Below are 20,150 nucleotides of genomic sequence, written 5' to 3'. Positions count from 1 at the left end.
CGGCGGGAGTAAGTATTGTCTTGTAATAGTGGATGATTATTCTCGCTTCACTTGAGTGTTCTTTTTGCAGGAAAAATCTCAAACCCAAGAGACCTTAAAGGGATTCTTGAGACAGGCTCAAAATGAGTTCGGCTTAAGGATCAAAAAAATTAGAAGCGACAACGGGACGGAGTTCAAGAACTCTCAAATTGAAGGCTTTCTTGAGGAGGAGGGCATCAAGCATGAGTTCTCTTTTCCCTACACCCCACAACAAAATGGTGTAGTGGAGAGGAAGAATAGAACTCTATTGGACATGGCGAGAACCATGCTTGATGAGTACAAGACTTCGGATCGGTTTTGGGCCGAGGCGATCAACACCGCCTGCTACGCCATCAACCGGTTGTATCTACACCGAATCCTCAAGAAGACATCCTATGAACTCCTAACCGGTAAAAAGCCCAATATTTCATATTTTAGAGTCTTTGGTAGCAAATGCTTTATACTTGTTAAAAGAGGTAGAAAATCTAAATTTGCTCCTAAGACTGTAGAAGGCTTTTTACTAGGATATGATTCAAACACAAGGGCATATAAAGTCTTTAACAAGTTCTCGGGACTAGTTGAAGTTTCTTGTGACGTTGTGTTTGATGAATCTAACGGCTCTCAAGTAGAGCAAGTTGATCTTGATGAGATAGGTATTGAAGAGGCTCCGTGCATCGCGCTAAGGAACATGTCCATTGGGGATGTGTGTCCTAAGGAATCCGAAGAGCCTCCAAATGCACAAGATCAACCATCCTCCTCCACGCAAGCATCTCCACCGACTCAAAATGAGGACGAGGCTCAGGTTGATGAACAAGATGATCAAGAAGAAGAGCCACCTCAAGATGATGGCAATGATCAAGGGGGAGATGCAAATAATCAAGACAAGGAGGATGAAGGAAAAAGGCCGCCACACTCAAGAGTCCACCAAGCAATCCAACGAGATCACCCCGTCGACACCATCCTCGGCGACATTCATAAGGGGGTAACCACTAGATCTCGTGTTGCACATTTTTGTGAGCATTACTCTTTTGTTTCCTCTATTGAGCCACACAGGGTAGAGGAAGCACTTCAAGATTCGGATTGGGTGGTGGCGATGCAAGAGGAGCTCAACAACTTCACTAGGAATGAGGTATGGCATTTAGTTCCACGTCCTAATCAAAATGTTGTAGGAATGGGTCTTCCGCAACAAGCAAGATGAGCATGGTGTGGTGACAAGGAACAAAGCTCGACTTATGGCCAAGGGATACTCCCAAGTCGAAGGTTTGGATTTCGGTGAAACCTATGCACCCGTAGCTAGGCTTGAGTCAATTCGTATATTATTGGCCTATGCTACTTACCATGGCTTTAAGCTTTATCAAATGGACGTGAAAAGTGCCTTCCTCAATGGACCAATCAAGGAAGAGGTCTATGTTGAGCAACCTCCCGGCTTTGAAGATAGTGAGTACCCTAACCATGTCTATAAACTCTCTAAGGCGCTTTATGGGCTCAAGCAAGCTCCAAGAGCATGGTATGAATGCCTTAGGGATTTTCTTATCACTAATGGGTTCAAAGTCGAAAAGGCCGATCCTACACTCTTCACTAAAACTCTTGAAAATGACTTGTTTGTATGCCAAATTTATGTTGATGATATTATATTTGGGTCTACTAACGAGTCTACATGTGAGGAATTTAGTAGGATCATGACACAGAAATTCGAGATGTCTATGATGGGGGAGTTGAAGTATTTCTTAGGATTTCAAGTGAAGCAACTCCAAGAAGTCACCTTCCTAAGCCAAACAAAGTATACTCAAGATATTCTAAGCAAGTTTGGGATGAAGGATGCCAAACCCATCAAGACACCCATGGGAACCAATGGGCATCTCGACCTCGACGAGGGAGGTAAATCCGTCGATCAAAAGGTATACCGGTCGATGATAGGTTCTTTGCTATATTTATGTGCATCTCGACCGGATATTATGCTTTCCGTATGCATGTGTGCAAGATTCCAAGCCGACCCTAAGGAAGCTCACCTTAAGGCCGTAAAACGAATCTTGAGATATTTAGTTTATACTCCTAAGTTTGGGCTTTGGTATCCTAGGGGATACACATTTGATTTGATTGGTTATTCGGATGCCGATTGGGCGGGGTGTAAAATTAATAGAAAGAGCACATCGGGGACTTGCCAGTTCTTGGGAAGATCCTTGGTGTCTTGGGCTTAAAAGAAGCAAAATTCTGTTGCTCTTTCTACCGCCGAAGCCGAGTACATTGCCGCAGGACATTGTTGCGCGCAACTACTTTGGATGAGGCAAACCCTTAGGGACTATGGTTACAAATTAACCAAAGTTCCTCTTCTATGTGATAATGAGAGTGCAATCAAGATGGCGGATAATCCCGTCGAGCATAGCCGCACTAAACACATAGTCATTCGGTATCATTTTCTTAGGGATCACCAACAAAAGGGAGATATCGAGATTTCATACATTAATACTAAAGATCAATTAGCCGATATCTTTACCAAGCCTCTTGATGAACAAACTTTTAACAAACTTAGGCATGAGCTAAATATTCTTGATTCTAGGAACTTCTTTTGTTGATTTGCACACATAGCTCTTCTATATACCTTTGATCATGTCTCTTTCATATGCTATGACTAATGTGTTTTCAAGTCTATTTCAAACCAAGTCATAGGTGTATTGAAAGGGAATTGGAGTCTTCGGCAAAGACAAAGGCTTCCACTCCGTAACTCATCCTTCGCCGTCGCTCCGCGCACCTCTCCATCTTTTGGGGGAGAGTCAAAAGCAAAAGGACTCCATCTTTGGTATAATCTTCACTCATTTATTTATGTCCAAAGGGGGAGAAAGTTCTAATAAGGACTCTAATGACTCCGTTTTTGGCGATTCATGCCAAAGGGGGAGAGAGTAATAGCCCAAAGCAAAAGGACCGCACCACCACCTAATTTTAAAAAGAGTTTTTCAATTGGTATGATTCACAATTGATAAATTTCAAAATTGATATCTTATTGTGTTCAAAAGGGGGAGAAAGTAGCATTTCAAAATTGATATATCAAAACCCTCTTGAACTCTAAGAGGAGAATCTTATCTAGGGGGAGTTTTGTTTAGTCAAAGGAAAAGCATTTGAAACAGGGGGAGAAAATTTCAAATCTTGAAAATGCTTTGCAAAATCTTATTCATTTACCTTTGACTATTTACAAAAGAATTTGCAAAAACAAAACATGTGGTGCAAGCGTGGTCCAAAATGTTAAAAACAAAGAAACAATCCATGCATATCTTATGAGTAATTTTATTGGCTCAATTCCAAGCAATCTTTGCACTTACATTATGCAAACTAGTTCAATTATGCATTTCTATACTTGCTTTGGTTTGGTGTTGGCATCAATCACCAAAAAGGGGGAGATTGAAAGGGAATTAGGCTCACACCTATTTCCTAATTAATTTTGGTGGTTGAATTGCCCAACACAAATAATTGGACTAACTAGTTTGCTCTAGTGTATAAGTTATACAGGTGCCAAAGGTTCACACTTAGCCAATAAAAAGACCAAGTATAAGGTTCAACAAAAGAGCAAAGGGAAAACCGAAGGCACCTCTGGTCTAGCGCACCGGACTGTCCGGTGTGGCACCGGACAGTGTCCGGTGCACCAGAGGACTCCCACTCAAACTCGTCACCTTCGGGAAAATCCAGAGGCACTCCACTATAATTCACCGGACTGTCCGGTGTACACCGGACAGTGTCCGGTGCTCCAAGGAACTGCGCCTCAGGAACTCGCCAGCTTCGGGAATTCGCAACGGCTAGTCCGCTATAATTCACCGGACATGTCCAGTGTACACCGGACTGTCCGGTGTGCCATCGAAGCAACAGATACTTCGGCGCCAACGGCTACCTGCAGCGCATTGAATGCACGCCAGCGCGCGCAGAAGTCAGGCACGCCCATGCTGGCGCACCGGACACTCTACAGTACATGTCCGGTGCGCCACCGGACATCCAGGCGGGCCCAGAAGACAGAGCTCCAACGGTCGAATCCCAACGGCTTTGGTGACGTGGCTGGCGCACCGGACATGTCCGGTGTGCACCGGACTGTCTGGTGCACCATACGCCAGTCAGCCCCACCAAACGGCTAGTTTGGTGGTTGGGGCTATAAATACCCCAACCACCCACCATTCATTGCATCCAAGTTTTAAAACTTCCAACAACTTACAAGAGCTAGGCATTCAATTCTAGACACACTCAAGAGATCAAATCCTCTCCCAAATTCCACACAAAGCTTTAGTGACTAGTGAGAGAGATTTGCTTGTGTTCTTTCGAGCTCTTGCGCTTGGATTGCTTTCTTCTTTCTTGATTCTTTCTTGCGATCAAACTCACTTGTAATTGAGGCAAGAGACACCAATCTTGTGGTGCTCCTTGTAGGAACTTTGTGTTCCAAGTGATTGAGAAGAGAAAGCTCACTCGGTCCGAGGGACCGTTTGAGAGAGGGAAAGGGTTGAAAGAGACCCGGTCTTTGTGACCACCTCAACGGGGAGTAGGTTTGCGAGAACCGAACCTCGGTAAAACAAATCCGCGTGTCACACCTCTTATTTGCTTGCGATTTGTTTTGCACCCTCTCTCGCGGACTCAATTATATTTCTAACGCTAACTTGGCTTGTAGTTGTGATTATTTTTGAGAATTTCAGTTTTGCCCTATTCACCCCCCCCCCTCTAGGCGACTATCACAACTCACTAAGAGTTGGTAACTTTCCAAGTGGGGCGGAAGAGAAGTTGGGAATATAATTTCTAGAGTAATCAAATTGAACTTTACTAAATCTGTTACCTTTGCTTTTGGTAGATGATCCTTCGGTGTTGAGACTTACCTTGCTCAATACCTTCGACACCAAAAGATCCACTAGATCGTCATTGTAATCAAATGTTCCCTTACCTTTATCTTCTTCGGCCTTTCTTCTTGATTCTTCTTCTTCGGCCTTTTTCTTAGCATCTTCCTCTTTCATTTTGAGGAACATTTTCTCGGCAATCTTCATGGCGAGGTCGAGGACCTTGGGGTCCACTTCTTCACCGGAAGATGTGATGGGGATTTCCTCGAGGAGAGGATCCACATGGTCCCATTGAGTAGACATGATCGTTTCCTCACGCGGTTAAGCGTAAAACGAGGTACGAAGCTCTGATACTAATTGAAAGTAGCCTAGAGGAGGGGTGAATAGGCTACACCTGAAAATTTTCACTAAAAACTTCGAGATAGGTTAAATTAAAGTTGCACTGGTGCAAACCAGTTCAGTTGATTTTAATTACAACTGAACAAGTTTGAACCTGCTCAACTTAAATTAGATAATCTGTTAAACAAATACGAAGTAGTGAAGAATATAGCTAAAGACTTGCCCTACACAAAATCTACTCGAATGGATAATATGAACCAACCAACGAATTTAAAGCGCTTAACAAGAACACACAAGAACACGCAATATAACCCGAGGTTCGGCAACCACCACAAAGGTGTCCTACTCCACGTTGAGAAGCCCACAACGGGCCGGGTCTTTTCTAACCCTAATCCTCCACAAGCCGACCACAAAGGTCAAGGCAATCTCTTCTCAAATAAGCTCAAAGAGCGGGTGATACAAACTTCTTGGGGTCATCCACAAATTTGGAGACTCCCAAGCAACCTCTAACCGTCAAGGAACACGAGGTTCCAAGAGTAACAAATCCGCACAAGGTAAAGTTTGCAACAAGCTCAAGAACAAAGAGAATGGGAGAATCGAGATGAAATTGACAGCGTGTTCGATCGAGTTCACCTCACACCAAGGGTCCTTCAAATGATTGAAGGAGATGCGATTGCGGGTGTGGAAGGTGAAATGAACGCGCTTGTTGGAAGTTTGGTCAGCCAAGATTTCGTGGGAGAGGTAGGAGTAAATGAGAGAGAGAGTGTGAGGGGGTATATAAAGGATCTCCCAAAAGCTGGCAGCCGTTTGGAGAAAAGGAGTAAAAACCGGTTGAACCGGTTTTCAGACCGGTTGAACCGGTTTCTACCAGGGGGATCCCGGTCCACTGACCTACTCAGCCGGAGACTCGACCGGTTTCAAAACCGGTTGAGTAAGGGAAAATTCCGGTTGAACCGGTTTTCAAAAAAGATCTGCAGCGACTTTTCTGACAGCTCTGACTGTCAGACAGGTCAGAGCAGAGATGGTAGAGGAACAGTCCCAAAACCGGTTGAACCGGTTTTAGGACCGGTTGAACCGGTTTTTAGGGCTGAAACCAAATTTTGAGTATTTTGAAGAGAACAAAAGTGGAGTCTTTGTGGGAAGTAAAATTTGTTTTTCTCAAGGGCATTCATGATCTGGAAAAATGTTCTCGAAGATGTTTTCAAAGGATTTTGAACTTGGCTCATTGGACAACTTACTTAACTGTCGCGGATCCCTCTTAATTGTATGGCGATTCCTATGACTCAAGAATTATAAATTTAGCACCGCCGTTGTTTCTAAGCACTTGGAGCACGCCATTTGATGTGGAATTTTAAATCCGTTGTGCTTTCTATTTTTATGCTCGTAAGATCTGTGCTTCTCCTGTCTGTAGAATTACTATGTACATGCTAGGAGCAAACTTGTTAGAGTCTCAGTTTGTTTTGTCATTTAATCACCAAAACCCTCAATTAGGGTTGATTGCACTTACAACGATCCACTCCCCCACTGATCTGTGTGCTACGGAATATTGGGGTCACTGTGTCCTCCTCGACGCGATCCACGGCTGGGCATGCCAATCCCGCCCACGGTGCGCCCAACCGATGGAAGGCAGCTCGATCCACTCCCCCCATAACTGATCTGCTCTCCATGGAAGGCTGGCGATTTTTTCGATGCGACATAACATTCCATCCATGCTCCGGCGCAAGGTTTCCATCGACAACATCATCGGACCGATAAAATGACAAGCGTGGGCGAGCAGATCAACCCCCATCCTTCTCGGCGCGGTCCCAGGAATACTACAGCCAGGTATGTCACCATGTCGGCCTACTGCATCTCATTGGTACAGTGTTGCGTGGATGTTTTCATGAGATTAATTCTAATAAGTATAATTGAAAGGGAAATAGGGTCAAACATTTTCCTAATATGATTTTGGTGGTTGAAATACCCAACACAAATAATTGGACTAACTAGTTTGCTCTAGATTATATATTCTACAGGTGGTTCAACACAAACCAATAGAAAGATTAAAGTTAGGGTTCAAAAAAAAGGAGCAAAAGAAACCGAAGAGAGCCCTGGTCTGGCGCACCGGACTGTCCGGTGCACCAGGGTGGATCGACTTCAAACTCTTCACCTTCGGGTTTCTCTAGGCGCACTCCGCTATAATTCACCAAACTGTCCGGTGTGCCACCGGACTATCCGGTGCACCAAGCGGAGCAACGGATATCAGCGCAACGGTCGACTGCACAGTGCCCTGACAGAGCTACAGTTCGCGATAGAAGTCAGAACAGCGCCAGAAGGCGCACCGGACAGTGAACAGTGCTTGTCCGGTGCGACACTGGACTGTCCGGTGCACCAAGATGTCAGAGCTCCAACGGTCGAAACCGTCAGAACCCTAACGGTTGGGTGACGTGGCTGGCGCACCGGACTATCCGGTGCGCCCATCGACAGCAGTCCTCTCCAACGGTTGTTTTGGTGGTTGGGGCTATAAATACCCCCAACCACCACCATTCAAGACATCCAATCATTCACTACTCCTCATTCAATACAAGAGCAATACACAACACTCCAAGGCACAAATCAAAGCCTCCGATCAAATCAAAGTCCACAATTCAACTCTAGTTTTTAGGTCTTGTGAGAAGATCGACTTGTGTTCTTTTATTGCTCTTGTTGCTTGGTTGGATTTCTTCTTTCTCTCATTCTTACTCTCAAAGCCTTGTAAGCAAAGCAAGAGACACCAATTGTGTGGTGGTCCTTGTGGGGTCTAAGTGACCCAGGAAATCAAGGAAGGAAGTTCACTCGGTCTAGGTGACCGTTTGAGAGAGGGAAAGGGTTGAAAGAGACCTGGTCTTTGTGACCACCTCAACGGGGAGTAGGTTTGCAAGAACCGAACCTCGGTAAAACAAATCACCGTGTCATCCGCTTCATTTGCTTGTGATTTGTTTTCGCGCTCTCTTTCGGTCTCGATTTTATTTCTAACGCTAACCTCAGCTTGTAGTTGTGCTTAAAGTTTATAAATTTTAGATTTGCCTATTCACCCCCCTCTAGGTGACTTTCAATTGGTATCAGAGCACGGTACTTCATTAGAGTCTAACCACTCGAAGTGATGTCGAGAGCATCCGCCAAGAGGGAGATGGAAACGAACACAAGCCGCAGGAAGGCTCCATCAAAGAAGTCCGGCGCCAAAGGAAGGGAGGAATCACCTCCCCGCGTCAAGTCGCATCGGAGTGGCGATAAGAAGATGAAGATTCTTCGTCGCCATCCACCTCCGGCTCCGATACTCCGTCCGTCACTTCTATGCACCATGAGCACTAGAAGTTTAGTAAGATCCCCTTACGCTACCCTCACATTTCTAAACGTACTCCATTACTTTCCGTCCCATTAGGCAAACCACCGGTTTTTTATGGTGAAGATTATTGTATGTGGAGTGATAAAATGAGGCATCATCTAACCTCACTCCATGCTAGAATTTGGGACATTATTGAGTTTGGAGTGCAGGTACCATCCGTAGGGGATGAAGGATATGATTCGGACGAAGTTGCCCAAATCTGGCACTTCAACTCCCAATCCACTAATATACTCCTCGCCTCTCTAAGTCGAGAGGAGTATAATAAGGTGCAAGGGTTGAAGAGTGCCAAAGAAATTTGGGACGTGCTCAAGACTGCACACGAAGGGGATGAGGTGACAAAAATCACCAAGCGGGAGACGATCGAGGAGGAGCTCGGTCGATTCGTCCTCAACCAAGGAGAGGAGCCACAAGCCATGTACAACTGGCTCAAGACCTTGGTGAATCAAGTGCGCAACCCCGGGAGCACAAAATGGGATGACCATGAAATGGTCAAGGTTATTCTAAGATCACTCGTTTTCTCAATCCTACATAAGTTCAATTAATTCGTGGTGATCTTAGATACAAGCTAATGTCTCCCGAGGAGGTTATAGGAAAGTTTGTGAGCTTTGAATTTATGATCAAAGGCTCCAAACAAATCATCGAGCGGGGCGCCACCTCCACACCCGAGGTGCAACCCGTCGCATTCAAAGCGACGGAGGAGAAGAAGGAAGAGTCTACATCAAGTAGGCTCCTCATCGACGCCCCCAAGCTTTCGCCAAATCCTCAAGCAAAGGAAGGGGAGAGACTACAAACCCCGTTCCAAGAAGGTTTGCTACAAATGTGGTAAGCCTGGTCGTTTTATTGCTAAATGTCCATTATCTAGTGATAGTGACAGGGGCGATGACAAGAAGGGAAAGAGGAAGGAAAAGAAGAGATATTACAAGAAGAAGGGCGGCGATGCCCACGTGTGTGGGGAATGGGATTCCGACGAAAGCACCACCGACTCCTCCTCCGACGAGGACGCCGCCAACATCACCATCACCAAAGGCCTCCTCTTCCCCAACGTCGGCCACAAGTGCCTCATGGCAAAGGACGGCTAAAAGAAGAAGGTAAAATCTAGAGCCTCCACTAAATATACAACATCTAATGATGAGGGTAGCTCTAGTGATGATGATGTTGGGGACTTGTTCTCAAATGCTATGAGTTAAGAACAAGGCAACACAAAATATTAAATGGTAACGTCCTTCGTCCTTCGAAGCACTATTTCCCTTAGGATATAACGATCTTCGGACGAAGGTCATGAAGGACGTACCTTCATCATCACAGTATACGTTAATGAAAGACAAAGCATATGAAACATGAAAGATAACATGAATAATCATACAACATCATTCATATATCTTCATTATATAATCTTGAATAGATAAAGATATTATTTGATTACATTTGTACCTTCGGCTTGACAGAAGGCAAAAATCCAAACGTGGCGCTCGAGCGAATATAAGATAGTGTGAACAGTACATGGGTACTGTTCATCTATTTATAGGCACAGGACACAACCTGTGAGAAATTACATTCATGCCCTTTACAAATTATTACAATCATAATACAAGTTATCATGGGCCGATTGGTCATTTCATCTTTAAGTCGGTGCATCTGGAAGTACACTATGAAGCTCTCTGATTGATAGCTTCGACTTTGTGTCGATCTCCCGAAGGTGTTTCTTCTTATGGGACCTTCGGCGACGAAGCAGACCTCCAACAGTAGCCCCTTCACGGTGCCAGATCGTTTTTCGTAACGAGCTCGACCTGTGAAAAATTCTCTCAGGCTTCGGAATGTCGAAGGTCCGAAAACACCTTCCTTGAGCTCATTGTCGAGAAACGATTTAAATATTCCGAGTCCCACCATACAACGGGTATGTGCGATCTGGTGATTCACCTTCTTGGGCACTATGGTCCACCGTTCAGTGGGTGCGGGCGACTGTTCAGCGGGTGCGAGCGGCTTGACGATTCACTTTCCCACTTGCAACACTATATAAACAGACAGGTAGGTGTGAAGTTACCATAGCATTTACTGCTATTGCACTGTTGTGCTACCGAAAAATTTGACCACAGCCAAAGCTTATTCACCGTACTCTCAATCGAAGCATTGTTTTTCTTTAGCTTCGTCACAAGAGGGAGCTTCGGCAAAGACAAAAAGTATTCAACTTCACCAAAACACAAGAAAATCATCATCAAATGGCCAGGGTGCGCTCGACAGCTAGGATAACCCGTGATGGAGAGGAGACCGAAGCTACTGAGACTGCCCCGATCTCTGAAGTTATGAGGCGGTCGGGATTGGTTGTGACGGAGGGTGCTTCTGACGAAGGTGCACCTGCTACTAAAACCGAGCAGGCAGATATTAAAGAGGGCGATACTGGTGAAGAAGAGATTGATTATAACACCGCTATGCCATCCAAGCCCAGCCATTTGGATTTTGGGAAGTCGACTGTGTCCGAAGCTGATATGCCCATGATGACGAAGCTAGGCTACTTTGGGAAAGCCGAGAATAAGTTGATTCGCTTTGGCGGGGAAGAGACCATCCCGAAACTAGAAAATGATGAAGTGGTAGTTTTTAAGAGCTTCTTCAAAGCAAGGTTGAGGTTTCCTCTGCATGGGATGATTGCAGATGTTTTAGAAAATTTTGAGATTTATCTTCATCAGCTGACTCCTAACGCTATCGTTAGGCTCAACGTCTTTATCTGGGCTCTTCGAAGCCAAGGAGTGGAGCCGCTCGCCGAAGCCTTCTGTCGGGTACACGAACTTCACTATCAAACAAAGGCCAGAGAAGATGGACTGCACGAGAACTTCGGCTGCTACAATTTTGATTACCGCAAAGACATGAAGACACTGGCGGTTAGCTACCGCACCAAGTGGCCGACCGGTTGGAAAACTGAATGGTTTTATGTTAAGATTGATGAGAAAAAGGAGAAGCTAGTTCAGAGACCGCTGGAACTAACCTTCGGGTTGACTAGGCCTCAGTGCAATATGACGCCGGGGACATCATGCCCAGATGCTGTGGGCGAATTTAGAGTTGTGTTTGAACATATTAGTACTAGAGATTTGGTTCAGGAGTACTTGGCCAATAGGGTATTCCCAACTTTAAAGGAATGGGGTATGCCGAAGCTCAAAGGAGAGAAGAAAAAGAATGAACTCGTTCGACTGCCCTATCATTTTAAGTTCAAGAAACACTTCAAAGAACCCTGCCAAGAATGGTTGGATACAATTGAGGTTATGTGCAATGAAGATCTTGGGCAATTATACGAAAAAGAAGATCAATTGATGACTGCAGCCTTCGGCGCCCGCCCAAAGCGAAGGTTGAATTGGGTAATGGATGCCCTGAATTTTGAATATCCTGACTATGAGCGATTGAATAAGGGCGCCGAAGGGCAAAAAAGAAAAAGAATTGTTAGCGTTCTAGGCACACAAGCTGCTAGAATGGTGAAATAAGATGAAGAAATTCTAAAGAGGAGAAAGTCGAGCCCTGAGCCGAAGGTAGTTGCTCCGAAGAAAAGGAAAGTTGCGGCTCTAAAGCAGAAAGTGACTGATATAGAGGAAGAGACTCCTTCAACACCTTCTGCTGCCGACGTGGGAGAAATCCTAAAGGTAATGACTGAATCCTAGCCTATCAAGCTAAGTCCACTAGGGCCACATCTGACGAAGCTTTTACAGAAGAAGAAGGAGCCCTCGGCAGCGAAGAAGTCTGCTGGGCCGAAAAAACAGAGGATTATTACTGTGACTGAAGCTATTGAAGAAACACCACCGCCGGCCTCGGCGTCAAAGACACCAGTTGTCGAGAGCGCTACAGCTACCGAAGCTGCCCTACCGAAGCTGCAACTGCCGAAGATACAAATCTAGAGAGCACATTTTCTGATATTGATAAAATGCTTCTGGATATGGCCGCGGAAGAAACTGCTACAGCCGCTGAAGAGACCCTGGCCACAGTGCCTGGAAAAGAGAAGGAGACGACCGAAGATACTTCAGAAGAAGAAAATTTCAACTTTCAAAACTTAATTGGACAAGAATTGTCAAAGGCTGAAAAAGAAGAGCTGAGGGACTATGCCATATCTTGCGGGTACCAGCCAGGGGCGCTGCTCTTCGGCGGTATTGATGATGAAAGCTTAGGCTGCCTCCGAGACCGAACTGGAGCGAAGGTTATTAGTACTCTATCAAAGAGTATTGGTTTCCCGAAGCTTGAGGCCGATATCAGCCGCTACCGACGACAGCATATCGTCGGTAGTTTATTCTATTCTAATTTCAAGGTAAAACTTTTCTTCGGCTTTTCATTGTTTTAACAACGAAGGTGTTTTCTGACAAAGGTTGTTTTTGCACAGAGTATGCTATTAAGTAAGGCTTTGAGGATGCAACATGACCTTAAAGATAAAAATCATGAGGTTATAATTGAAGGTTTAGAGAGCAAAGTAAAAGATCATGCAACTGCTCTTGAAAAGAAAGATTTTGAATTTCAAACAATGAAGGGTTTACTGGCAGAAGCTGAAGCCAAAATTGCAAGATTGAATAGTGAGCTCCTCTCAAAGTCAGAAAGCTTCGAACAAGAAAAGCAGAAGTTTGATATGAAGTTTGAAGCTGAAGTCAAAAAAGTTCAAATTTGTAGAAATCATTGAAAGAGCTTCAAGATAGATGTCTAGAGTTCGGCAACCGATGCGTGCATCGGCAAAAGCAAGTCTTCAACTCGGTTGGAGCCAGTTCTGAGAAATTCGATCCTTCGGTTGAAGACCTGCCAGGGACCTTCGAACATATTGAAGGCGAAGTTGATGCTCTTGACGAAGTTATAGCTGGACACAACGATTTCTGTGCCCTGCTAGTTTCTCGGGGCACAGCTATTGCCTTCATGAAGTCTGGTTGCACGCATGGGAAGATTGTTAATAGATCAAACTTCAGTTTATCACCAGCAGATTTAATTGATATCCCCAGCCTGGCTCGAAGCATAGGAAACAGATTTATAACGCAAATCTGGACTAGGGGTGGGCGAAGCTTAGCTGGTGACGAAGCTTGAAGTCACCTCAAGCTGGTAATAAAGTCATACCTGATACTTACCTTCTCTTGAAACTTGAGTTTACCTTATAATGCTTTGATATGTACAGGATGACGAAGTCGAGGAGCATTGAGCCGAAGCTTAGTAGACAATGATGAAGCCGAAAACCTAGCTGTGAAAAAACTCTAGAAAAACTCTTGTATTATCCTTTGTAAAGAATATTGTAATTTGAAAATTAGATACTATTCCGTAAATTTGTCCATACCTTGCAATATATTTTTACCTTTCTGTCAATGTATGAACTGCTTTGATGTGGACGAAACTCGTAGTTTTTGATCCGAAGGCGAAAAACACCTTCCCTTCTTTTCGTACACAACGAAGCATAAATCTGCTTCCGAAGCTGTATTCTTATAGCCAAAGCAACTGTCTGTGTTTGTATAATATGATGATGATGATCCTATGTATGTCTAGATGAATGTTTATAAATGCAATGCATGATGTAATGTATCGTGCCAATGAATGCCCAAACACACACATAAGAAGCTTCATCCATAACCTTCATTCCCTTAGGAATGACTGAAGTCTCTTTGCCGTTTATTTTCCGGCTGCACCGCTTATTTTTTGGTGTAAGTTCTGCATCCCCTTAGGAACGTCTTTTGAACTTCTTTGCCTTCTATTTCGGCGGTATTCGCGTTGACTTTTCGCGCTTCGCCTTATATTTCGGCGGTATTTGGCTCTGTATTCCCTTAGGAACGACTTTTGAGCAGAAAACTTATGCTGCGCTCCCTTAGGAACGACTTTTTGTAGCTTCGTCGTGCTCTGCATCCCCTTAGGGACAACTTTCGAGCTTCTCCCTGTTTTTTCCTTTTCCCTGCACTCGATGGTGCATGCTTAGATTTTACATTTACATATTTTGGGGGATTTTGTTCTTGTAGAGCTGAATAAGAAAGGAAAATTTACAAACTATGGCCCCATTAAATACCTTTCTCCCCCTTTGGAAAGGAAAAGGGTGCCATAGAAAAAATGAAAAAGATTACATCAGTTTATACATAATACCGTCGAAGCTCATCTACATTCCAATATATGGGAATGTCATTGCCATCCATATCCTTTAATCTGTAAGAACCAGGCCTTGACGAAGATACCACCAGAAAAGGTCATTCCCACTTCAGCTGTAGTTTGCCCACTGTGTCCGGATTAGCCACTCTCCGAAGCACCAAATGCCCTGGCTTGATATTTTTCAGCCGGACTTTTCTGTCGCGCCATTTTATTGTTTTGGTTTGATATTTATTGATATTTTCCACAGCCTGAAGTCTGGTCCCTTCTATAGTGTCTTTTGCCATGTGATAATCAGCTTCGTCTTCTATCGAACCTATTGTTCTTATTTACCCCGTTTTAGCTTCTTCTGGGGTTATAGCTTCGTCACCAAATAATAACTTGAATGGCGTAAAACCTGTTGATCTTGATATGGTTGTATTGTGGCTCCACACCACTTTAATCAACTCTTCTGGCCACTTTCCTCTTGGCTGATTAAAGATTAGCTTTATTATTCCTGTCATTATAATACCATTTGCTCTTTCGACAAGTCCATTTGACTCTGGATGTCTAACTGACGCAAAATGAATCTTCGTGCCGATTTGATCACAGAATTCCTTGAAAGCTTCGGCATCAAACTGTGTTTCGTTGTCCATAGTTATAGCCTTCGGTACGCCGAAGCGACAAACAATGTTTTGCCAGAAGAATTTCTGGACTGTGACCGAAGTTATTGTGGCCAAAGGCTTCGCTTCAATCCACTTGGAAAAGTATTCTACAGCCACCACAACATATTTTAAATTGCCTTGTGCTGGTGGAAGTGGCCCTAACAAATCCAAGCCCCATCTTTGCAATGGCCAGGTTGGCTGTATCAATTGGGTTAACGACGAAGGTTGTTTCTGGTCTCTTGCACATTTTTGACAATTTTCGCACTTTTGAACCAGGTATGTTGCATCCGAAGCTGCCTTCGGCCAATAAAATCCTTGTCTGAAGACCTTCCCCGGCAAAGGTCTAGACCCAATGTAAGATCCACATAAACCTGCATGTATTTCCTTCATCAGCTCTATACCTTCGGTTCTGGATAAACACTTGAGAAGTGGAGAGCAAACTCCATGTTTGTATAACTCCCCTTCTATTATCACATATGGTATTGTTCTTGCCTCCATTCTCTTATTATAAGCTTCGTCATCTGAAAGACAATTACCTTGGAGGAAAGATATAATCTCAGTCCTCCAATCTTCACTGTGGACAGGGGAAATTGTAAGTACTGCTCTTTCGAGGAGTTCAACCGAAGGTGCTCTAATTGTCTCAAAAAATACTTCTGAAGGTAGAGGAAGCCCCTGTGCCGCTGACTTGGCTAGCAGGTCAGCATGCTTATTTTTCCCTTCTTGGAATATTCTTAACAGAAAATCCTTCGAAAGAAGCTTCAAGCCTTCGAACTGTGTCTAGATATTTCTCAAACTTTGGATCTCTTGCCTTGCAACTCTTGTCAATATGACCAGAAATAACTTGAGAGTCTGTTTTAAGGACGGTCCTTCTTATTCCCATTGCCTTTAACTTTCGAAGCCCATAAGTAGAGCTTCGTATTCAGCAATATTATTTGTACAACTGAAGTCAAGCCTTGCCGCATAACATGTTCTGACATTGGAAGGTGCAACTAAGACAGCAGCCGCACCTGCACCGAAGGTTCCCCAGGAACTGTCGCAGAACACTATCCAAGCTTCGGCATCTTTATTTGTTTCTTCTTCCTGAGCCCCTGGTGTCCAGTCAGCAATGAAGTCTGCTAACGCCTGGGACTGAATTGAGGATCTATGCACATAGTCAATACTGAATTCGTTAAGCTTCGCAACCCACTTTCCAATCCTTCCAGTAGCTTCTCTGTTCCTCATAATATCATTCAGAGGCTGTGATGAAGGAACAATTATGTGGAATGCTTGAAAATAATGCCGAAGCTTCCTTGAGGCCATTAAGACATCATACAACACCTTCTCCAATTTTGTATAGTTTTTATTTGATAGACTTAGAACTTCGGAGATAAAGTATACTGGGGCTTGCTTTTTAATTTGTCCTTCAAGCTTCTCCTGTACAAGCGCCGCACTCACTGCAGAATGCGAAGCTGCCACATATAATAGTAATGGAGCCCATGGCGCAGGTGGAGTTAATGTTGTTAGATCAATCAGATATTGCTTCAGCTCTTCGAAAGCTTTCTGTTGAGCTGGGCCCCATTGAAAAACTTCGGCTGACTTTAGTATTTCAAAGAATGACAAGTTTCTTTCTGCTGATCTGGATATAAATCTATTCAATGAAGCCAGTCTTCCTATCAACCGTTGGGCCCCCTTCTTTGTGCTTGGCGGCTCCATTCGAAGGATAGTTTCGATCTTGCTTGGGTTAGCTTCAATCCCCTTCGTTGAAACTAGACAACCAAGGAACTTACCCTTCTTCACTCCAAAGACACATTTTTCAGGATTTAATTTCAGGCCAGCTTGCCTGAAATTAGCGAATGTTTCTTGCAGATCAGTGATATGATTTTCTTGCTTCGTGCTTTTTACTATGATATCATCAACATATGTTAGCACATTTTATGCCTATCTGAGAATGAAGGACCTTGGTTGTCATTCTGCTGAAGCTTCCTCCAGCATTCTTGAGCCCCTCAGGCATCCGAATATAACAATAGGTGCCACTGGGAGTTATGAAGCTGGTCTTCGGCTCATCCTCCTTCTTCATCCATATTTGATGATATCCTGAGTAGCAATCCAGCAGACTCATAAGTTCTAAAGAAGTTGTTGCATCTACAAGAGAGTCTATCCTTGGTAATGGAAATTCGTCCTTCGGACAGGCCTTGTTAAGATCCGTGAAATCGATACACATTCTCCATTTGCCATTGGCCTTCTTCACCATAACAGTATTGGCTAGCCACTCTGGATATTTTACCTCTCTGATAACACCAGCACCGAGAAGTCTTTTTACTTCATTCCGAGCACCTTCGGCTTTATCATCAGATATTTTCCGAAGCCTTTGCTTTCTTGGCCTGAAGGATGGGTCGACATTGAGTGAATGTTCAATGACATCTCTGTTGACACCACAGAGATCATTGGCCGACCAAGCAAAAATATCTTTGTTGTTGAACAAAAACCTCATCAAAGTTTTCTCCTGCTCTTCAGATAGCTGGGATCCCAGCAGTACCTTCTGCTCTGCTATGTCTTCACATAATAGCATAGGTTTGGCTGATCAGCCGAAGCAGCCTTCTCTCTTCTGTACTTGTATTGTTCACAAGCTTCGGCTCCATCTATATTGTGGATTGCTTTTGAGTCTGTCCAGTTTCCTTCGGCTTTTCTAGCAGCTTCCTGACTCCCATGAACAGCAATGGGCCCTTGTTCCGAAGGTATCTTCATGCATAAATATGTTGGATGAAGTATTGCTTCGAAAGCATTGAGGGTCCCACGACCAATGATTGCATTGTAAGGGTATTCCATATCAACAATGTCAAACACAACTTGTTCAGTCCTTGTGTTGTGGACAAAGTCGAAGGTCACTGCATCGTGATTTTACCGAGTGCTGCAATTTGCCTTCCTCCGAAGCCACAAAGAGGGTGTGTAGCATCATGAATCTTGTCTTCTGGCTCTTGCATCTGTCTGAAGGCCTTAGCAAATATGATATCCGATGCACTGCCTATATCAACCAGAACATTGTGGACCAGAAATCCCTTGATGACACAAGATATGACCATAGCATCATTATGAGGGTAATCCTTGAGCTGAAGGTCCTCCTGGGAGAAGGTGATTGGGATGTGGGACCATTTTGATTTGATGAAGGGTCCCTGCACCCCAACATGCTATACCCTTCTCTGAGCCTCCTTCTTCTGCTTCTTGTTGGCCGGTTCTGAGCATGAACCGCCTGTTATCGAGAGCACCAGCTTCGTAGCCGAAGCAACTTCAACTTGATTGTTGAACGAAGCCATCGGCTCAAAAGTGGAAGTGAGTTCACCGGAGGTGGGCGCCGATGTTGCAGACTTGTTCTCAAATGCTATGAGTTAAGAACAAGGCAACCCAAAATATTAAATGTTAACGTCCTTCGAAGCACTATTTCCCTTAGGATATAACGATCTTCGGACGAAGGTCATGAAGAACGTACCTTCATCATCAAAGTATACGTTAATGAAAGACAAAGCATATGAAACATGAAAGATAACATGAATAATCATATAACATCATTCATATATCTTCATTATATAATCTTGAATAGATAAAAATATTATTTGATTACATTTGTACCTTCGGCTTGACAGAAGGCAAAAATCCAAACGTGGCGCTCGAGCGAATATAAGATAGCGTGAACAGTACAGAGGTATTGTTCATCTATTTATAGGCACAGGACGCAGCCTGTGAGAAATTACATTCATGTCCTTTACAAATGATTACAATCATAATACAAGTTATCATGGGCCGATTGGTCATTTCATCTTTAAGTCGGTGCATCTGGAAGTACACTACGAAGCTCTCTGATTGATAGCTTCGGCTTTGTGTCAATCTCCCGAAGGCGTTTCTTCTTATGGGACCTTCAGCGACGAAGCATACCCTCAACAGATGAAGATAATTTGCTTGCTCTTTTTGCCAACTTAAACATGCAACAAAAGGAAAAATTAAATGAATTGATTAGTGCCATTCATGAGAAGGATGAACTCTTGGATAGCCAAGAGGAATTCCTTATTAAGGAAAACAAAAGGCATGTTAAAGTAAAAAAATGCATATGCACATGAAGTAGAAAAATGTGAAAAATTAACTAGTGAGCTTAGCAATTGCCAAGACACTATTTCCAACCTTAGAACTGAGAATGTTAGTTTAATTGCTAAGGTTGAAAAATCAAATGTCTGCCATGATTCAATTGACAATCTTAGAAATGAGAATTCTATTTTACTTGATAAGATTGACAAATTAAATGAATCAATTTATATCCTTAAAATTGAGAATGATAAATTAATTGCTAAGGCTAAAGGCTTAAATGTTTGCAATGATGTTGTTTCCAATCTTAGAAATGAGAATGCTATGTTACATGCTAAGATTGATGAATTAAATGTTTGCAAACCCTCTACATCCACCATTGATCATGTTTCTATTTGCATGAGATGTAGAGATATTAATGTTGATGCTATCCATGATCACATTGCTATGATTAAACAACAAAATGATCATATAGCTAAACTAGATGCTAAAATTGCCGAGCATGAACTAGAAAATGAAAAATTTAAATTTGCTCGTAGCATGCTTTATAATGGGAGACGTCCTGGTATTAAGGATGGCATTGGCTTCCAACTGGGAGACGATGTCAAGCTTAATGCCCCCAAAAGATTGTCTAATTTTGTCAAGGGCAAGGCTCCCATGCCCCAGGATAACGAGGGTTACATTTTATATCTTGCTGGTTATCCTGAGCATAAGATTAGGAGAATTCATGCTAGGAAACCTCATAATGTCTCACACCATGCTTTTATGTATAAAAATGAGGCTTCTAGCTCTAGGCAATCAACCCATGTTAAATTGCCTAAAAGAAATCTCCTGTTGCATCAAATGATCCTAATGTTTCCTTTAAGA

The sequence above is a fragment of the Zea mays genome, chromosome 5 (genome assembly GCF_902167145.1).
Source record: "Zea mays cultivar B73 chromosome 5, Zm-B73-REFERENCE-NAM-5.0, whole genome shotgun sequence".
NCBI classification, from domain to species: domain Eukaryota; kingdom Viridiplantae; phylum Streptophyta; class Magnoliopsida; order Poales; family Poaceae; genus Zea; species Zea mays.
This window is presented reverse-complemented; position numbering follows the sequence as displayed.